Genomic DNA, 7,500 nt, shown 5'->3' with positions numbered 1-7,500 from the left:
CTGTCATTCGACACCCATGTAGCTAAAGTAGTTAGGAAGACCTTCTACATTGCCCACCTTATCATGAAGGGATTCTCATCTAGATCAAGGGAGGCCATAGTCTCCCTTTACTCATCACTCATCAGACCAATGATTGAGTACAATGCCCCATTCGGGATGTATCTGACCCGACACTTGCAGCAGCTGGAGAGGCCACAAAAGTTCCTCACCAAAAGGATAAAGGGTCTCAAAAATCTGTCCTATGCTGCCCGATTGAAAGAACTCCAGCTCTATTCAGTCACTTACCGCTTGCTCAGAGGTGACCTTTGCCTAACATACAAGGCCATGTCAAACCCAGATTTGATGAATATGCTTCACCTCAAAAAATCTAGATCCATCAGAGCCACAAGGGCGGGAGACTTAAACCTCGACACGGCTATTAATAGGATGTGCTGGAGGGATAGATTCATCACCAAAAGACTCCCTATGCTGTGGAACAAAATCCCGGTACATGTGAGGCAGAGCACCTCGCTGGCCTTGTTCAAGAGAAATCTTGACCAATGGATGGGAGATCGCAGATATACCCCAAGGATTACCTCAGTGTCACTGCTCGACAGAGGCACAGCAAAATAATGGGTATAGTTCCCCATACTAAAGGGGTGGCGTAAGCCACAAAACGATGGGCTAGGCTTGTAAATGCCCTCGGGCAGATAGCCTAGTATGAACCTATGAACCTAAGAAGCCAAGCTCTTCATGCCAATTGCTCTAATGACAAACACTGTTGAGGCTGAAGAGAACTAGTGATGCTGACACCAAAGTTGATGGGTTGACCAATTCCTCAACAGAACTCAAACACAGTCCAGAGAGAAAGAATCTGGAGGTAAATCAAACAAGTCAAGCGAACAAAAGATGCCTTAGAGCTCCTGACACTAGTAGGAAAGGACACTTGAAACCAGAACTGCATCCAAAAAAATAAAAAAAAGGATTGCCACATTTTTTTTAAAGTCCAGCTGAACAAAATGACCTTTACTGTCTACCAAACACATCAGAAGAAGGACTGCAGATTTGGAGATCTAGCTCTGAAGCCACAGAACCTACACTATCAGGGAAAAAAGAAAAGTGGAGTTCTCTTCATTGGAAGCACACCACGCACAGACTAAGAGAAAGAAGCTGAAAGAGCTACAACATCATGAATATCGTTTGCAGCAACAGACAACAGTAAGTCTTTTTTTGGTGGAAATATGCATATGCTTGTTGGAAGTACCTACCACTAAATAAAAGAGGGCCTAGAAGTAGAATGAGCAGACCTATGATGCCCTGCAGGGAAAGATGTAAACTCCAGCAGCCCAAAGCAATTTCTCAATTCCTTAATAGCTGATGGTTTAAATAGGGCACAAAAGATTTAGTCAGCTAAGCACTTAAATATTTTGTGTGTTAATCCTTGGGTGTAATTTTCACAGGACTGCAGCACTTCATCATATGCAACCCCTTACCTTGCTAAAGAAAAAAACTAACCAAAACCCTACATCTCCAAACAACAAAATAGTTAACAGCTGTAATGAAGCAGCAAAAGAAAATTATTAAATTAAACTAGCATGAACACTAGAAAAGAGGAAAAGCAGCCTGCCAAAACTCTAGCAATACAATTATTAAAAAAAGCTACAATAAACTACCAGTAACAGAAAATATAAAGATCTTATCTGAGTAAGGTGAGAAAGTTCAAAAAGAGCATTTTTACCAGAAAAGACTGAGCAGTAACCTAGGACCATCTTCTGGGCACTGTAACTTCACAAAACATCTGAACAGATCTGGAAAAGAAGTGAGGATTCAGTAGTAGGGATTATGGGTAAGGGGAGGGGCCTTCAGTAGTCTGGAAAAATTTTATGGGCTGAGCTAACTACTTGCTGCTCTTGTGCTATAGGTGACAGAATTGAAGCTCCCAGTGTTAGATTTACTGCTCCACTACAATAGAGTTTAAGCTAAAATGGTAAGTGTAGTCCCACCTGTTGTGAAGACTGCGAGGTGGTCAGCTATTTTTTAAAGTCAATAACTGTACACAACTATACATGTACATGACTATACAGTAAGTGATGAGACACCAACTGGATTCTGTTCTCTCAACCTCAGGACATTGACAGTCACATCAACTGAACAAAATACGCCCTGCACTCCCACACTCTCTGCACATCTTTTTTTAACCAACTCCAAGAAAACACAACAGTGGGGAAAAAGGAGGAACTTCTTAATTCCCATTGTTCCACGATTTCAAATTGCCAATGTGCAAGAATTTGATTACTATTTAACCAAAACACGCTAATTACTTAGTTACTGACTGAAAGGGCAAAATGAACCACAATAAAGAATTCCATACATGTATGCATTTGTAATGTGTGTGTGTGTATATACACATATATATATATATATATATATATATATATATATATATATATATATATATAAAATATACACACATATATACACACACACACACACACATGTTTGTTATATACAGTACACTTACATAAGCCACACGTGGCTGCAGGGATTAGGAAGTTTGTTTCCCCACACAGAAAACTCTCATTCCCCTTTTCTTGAGCAGTGAACCTCAAACAGCAAATCAGAATGCATCAAATCAAGATTTGTGCTGCAGATTCAGGTGTTACTGAAGTCTTACTAAATATATTTTCACATTTCACCTCATATTTTTGTAAGACAGTCAATAACAATGATAAAGTACCCTTATTTATTAAAATTTCTTTACCAGGAAAGTCTGACTGGGAAACAAGTTCCCTTTTACATAGGAGGCCCAACAGGAAAAGCTCCAAGGTAACAGATTTAATGCAATCAATTTTTACAATGCAGTTTCAGTGAACATACAGCATAGTAGTCAGTATACTAAAAATATGTTGATGTTCATAAACATTAATATACAAGGACTGTATTGAAACTTGACAGATAGAAGAGTGGCGTACAAGATATCAAGGAGTAATTTAAGAAATAAACTTGCTTATTATCTCTAATACCTCACTCTAATGTAAGTGTTAATAGAGAAGTAGATATGGAATGGTAATTTGGTTGTGTTAATTAGAAGTAGGTACAGTAGTTTAAGGACTACAGTAAAATGAAGTATCAGCAGGGCATAAGCAGGTTAAGTGATTTACTGCTTTAAAGGGAGATAATGAAGGATGTTAGGAGAAGCTATGTCCCAGATGAGGAGCAGGGGCAAAACCAGAAGGCAGACAGGAAGCATTTTAGTAATGGTCTTAAAATAATGAAGGTGTCAGATGGACATGATTGATATAATAATTTTACTCAAGCTCTAGATACATTATTAGAATAGAGACTAACCACAGCAGCCCTTTGTGGCTTGGAGATGGCAAGCACTTGTTTATCACTTAATCAACGGGCCACTGGTAGATAGAAGTGAAGTATGGGATTAAATTGCTAGCAGGCCAAATGGGGTATAGATGATTATGTGAGTTAAGATAAACTGGGTATAAGACAGGTAGTGGGGAAGTTTGAGCCAGTTAAGGGCTTTTTGTGTTCAACAGTGGCGAGTCTGGGAAGATTTTCTGCAAACAGCTCTGACAACTTTGTTGTAGCTCTTCATGTTTAAACTAAGTAATGGTTGTAAGTTGGTCATGACAGGTGCTCCATACAGGAGACACAATAAGAGGCAAGTGGTAGCTAGAGTTATCTTGGCAGGGTTTGTAAGGAATTTTTTTTACTCTATGAAGGATAATTAGCTTTTGGTGGGTTTTCTAGATGCTGCTGTGGATATATAAAATCAAATTTAAGATAGTCATCATCAACTGTCATGCCAAGTAGTTTTGTATGCGAGGTAACTGCAATCATGGTATTATTTAAAGTTGTTTTTTCATGGAAATGGGGTTTTGAAAAAAGAAATATTTTTTTTTCTGGATTTAATAGCAGGTGATTACCCTGTGGCCATAACTTTCAAAAGAGTTAGACTTGTTGAGTAATACTCTGTAGATATAAGAGGTTATCTGAAGCGCAAATTGAGGTAGAATAGTCAGCGTATTATGAAGGAATTTTGCTGAGAGGATTTACATAGACTATTAGTGAACATACTGAAGAGTACAGCGTCTAGAGTGGAGCCTTACGGCATGCAGTACTGACAGGAAGAAAGGGAGAAAAGGTGGAAAGCCGTTTAACAGACTGATGTATCTCTGTTAAGTAGCTGTTAAATCAGAGTACTGTGGACTTTGACGGACCTAAGGAAGACATTTGATAGAAGAGTTTTTGGTGACAGACTAGATCAAAAGCTTTAAACAAATCAAGAAGTAAAAAGAAAATGAGTTTACAATTCATCCTAATTTCTTCTCGTTTTAAATCATCTTACCTCTGACTGCCAGTCAAACAAAAGCGTGCCATACAATCTGTACAAGCCTGATATATAAAAAGTCTGCTTGACAGAATCTGAAAGACTAATCAATTTATCAACAATTTCATACCTTATTCTTCACTTCAAGTAACTCTCAAGTAGGTTATACTAGTGGGTTACAAGGGAGAAGCCCCTTAAATGGAAGGTATGGGTGGCTTTGTACAACATTAAAAAATTATTTGACAAGCTGCCTGTTCAGTCTCTAAGGCTCAACTGAAAGGGTTCTGATAAATGGTAATTGGCAGACAATCCAATAATGTATGTAAGACCTCTGCCAGTTCCACATCTGGTGAAGGACACTGCAAAGCATGAGGACTGCTGATTTAAACTGGTTCCTTCTGTCTGTCTGATAGATAAATAAGACAGCTGCCCTTTTTTGGTAATCCTAACTCAGTGCCATCACTTCCCCTTGCTCACAACCTGCCGAGTTCTTGCTGTAAGCCCATGGGCCGTTTTACACCATCAGATGGCATTTCTCATTTATTCCACATAAAACAGTTTGTTAAAAACAGCTGAAAAAATTACAAACAAGCATGCTATCAGATGACTAAAGAGGCAAACAAAGAAACGGGCACAACTGCCAATGATAAAGTGGTCTGTGTGGTTCGTTACAGTGCTTTACAACTGTGTTATAAAGACAGGTACAGATTCAGGGGAAAGAGAGAGAGAATAACTTGACTCATCCAGCTCACAAGCACGCGTGTGGGCACACACACGCTAATAAACTACATGTCCCAGCGTAATGTTTGTTTTATCACTGGCCTCCATAAACTCCTGAAACAGAACTAAAAACCAGATACTCCAGCTGCCTAATCCTTGGGCACTACTTGGTTACACATCTAAAGACAGGTGCATAGATCACACTGCTTCACCACTCATGCAAAGAACATTAGATGAATTTTCATCTAGCACTGCTACAAATAATAATAAAGTACTCTCCCTGGATTCCTGTTTTAATCTGAGTAACTCTGCAATAAAGTTGACTCAACAAAGCCCCAACGTAATTAACACAAATAAATACAGACACATGAGCAAAAGTTACATGTAAATCAGGTTTCCCTGTTATGGTTTATTACTACTTTTCAAATAACCTAACTTTGCTCTCTCTCTTTTCCAAGAAAGGATACCCAAATCATCTGTTGTCAGTATTCCCACAACAGCACCAGGTGTCATTCAGTTAAATAGCAAGCTAGAAAGATCAGTTAGAATCAGGTAAAAACACAATCACAACACAGGAGCAGCAGCTTAATCTCTACACAGAGTTCAATGTGCAGAGCTCCTACTAAAGAAGGGAAAACAAAAAAATGTCTTCTGGAAGGTTAAGCACGCATAAAGAGCAGAACATGTTGAAGTTTGGACACTTACTTTAGCACCACAGATTGTGCATGAACATCTCTACTGCTGAGCAGTTTAAATCCTACTTATCCATAACAGCAGCTGTTCAAAAGTCTTCCTGCCAGCTTGACAAACTCCTCTCCCTCTCTCTCTCACTCTGCCTGCTGATAGACTTGGAAAGTATATCAGCAATCAGAGTGAGGTAAATTTTCTGGATTTTACTCCCTCAAAAAAGGAAGATTCACCCTTGGCCAAGAACCAACCATCAATAATCACCATTAAAAAACATCTAAACAACAGCTGTAACAAAGGAAATTGTGTCCCACCTCAATTATGTACAAAGGATGGTGGGTAGCTGCAGCAACTGCAGCAGTGAAGAAGTTTGAACACCTACCAATATGGGGAAGCTGGATTTACAAAACTACACTACATTTTTCATTTTCACTGTTGCAGTAGCCTATGGGCAGATTACTAAAGCTTATGCCACCTGGGAGGACAGGGAATGGTCTCAACACAACCTGTTCTGGACCTAAAGGGAATCCAGTTTGTAGTGCTTAGTGAAGGTATGAATACAGGACCATGTTGCTGCCTCTAGAAAATTTCTAGAGTCCACCCCTTTCCAGAATGCCACTGAAGAGGACAGGACCCTGGTAGTATGTGCCTTAACTTTGAAAGAACTGATATACCACAGTAGGAATAGCAAAAAACAACTGCAGAGGAAAACTTTAAGGACACAGTCTGTTTAAACACTGACTGATCTTCTACTTCCAGCACAGGAACTAAACAACTGTTTAGCCTTCCTGAAGGACTTTCTTCTGTCAAGGTAGTACCTGAGAACCCAATGGAGTGTGTATACTGCACGACCAAAATGTAACTAGTAACCAAATAAGAAAGGTCCATGTAGTCACTGGCATTGTCAAACAAAAAGAATCCCACTATATAAAAAAGCCAATTGCTTGAACAATAAATAAAAACTTATTTATGAAAAGCTGAGCGCTTTCATCTCAGTAACCAAGCTGGGAGATGTTTTGATGAAGCCCCGAGATTACTGGGATGGAAGCGGTCAACTTTCATGAATAAATTGCTTTTTATTTGCTGTTCAAGCAGTTTTTTTTATTTAGTGGGATTCCTTTTGTTTATGACAGTACTGGTGACTATGTGGACCTTTCTTGCACCTAAGCTGACTGCGCACTTCCAATGTATATAGAATCTTTTTTTTTTTGGCTATGGGAAGAAAACTGGGAGACTGATAATTTAATTCAAGGTAAAATCTGAAACAACTTTAGGTATGAACGACCACATCCCTGAGGAAAACCAGATAGGGTTCACCCACCACGACAGCTTGCAACTCAAACACTTGCTAGCAGATGTCAGACCAACAACCAAAACAATTATCCAAGTAAAGAACCTGAAAATGAGCCTGAGAGGCCAGTTCAAAGGGAGTCAAGGCCAATTTTTCTAGAACACAAGTGAAATCCAGAAGAGGAGGAATTTGCTTGCAAGGGGGTCTCAGTCTGCAACACTCCTTTCAGAAACTGTTTGACCACAAACATAAAAGAAAGTGGGGGATCCACAGGCAAACAAGCTGAGATGGTTGCAATACATACCTGGATGGAAACATACAAGTCATCTAAAGCAGGTCTCACGAATATTTGATAACTAGAGATGCTACTTCCCTTTCAGGGCCCCTGTGACTGGCGATGCACCAACAAGAGAATCTTTTCTGTTTGTCAACACAAGACTTTGTAGTTGCAGGTTTTCTTGCCTCCTTTAGTACCTGT

Source organism: Protopterus annectens, chromosome 4.part0, assembly GCF_019279795.1.
Source record: "Protopterus annectens isolate FY-2018-M chromosome 4.part0, PAN1.0, whole genome shotgun sequence".
Taxonomy (NCBI): domain Eukaryota; kingdom Metazoa; phylum Chordata; order Ceratodontiformes; family Protopteridae; genus Protopterus; species Protopterus annectens.
The sequence above is the reverse complement of the archived record's forward strand: the minus strand, read 5'-3'. Positions refer to the sequence as shown.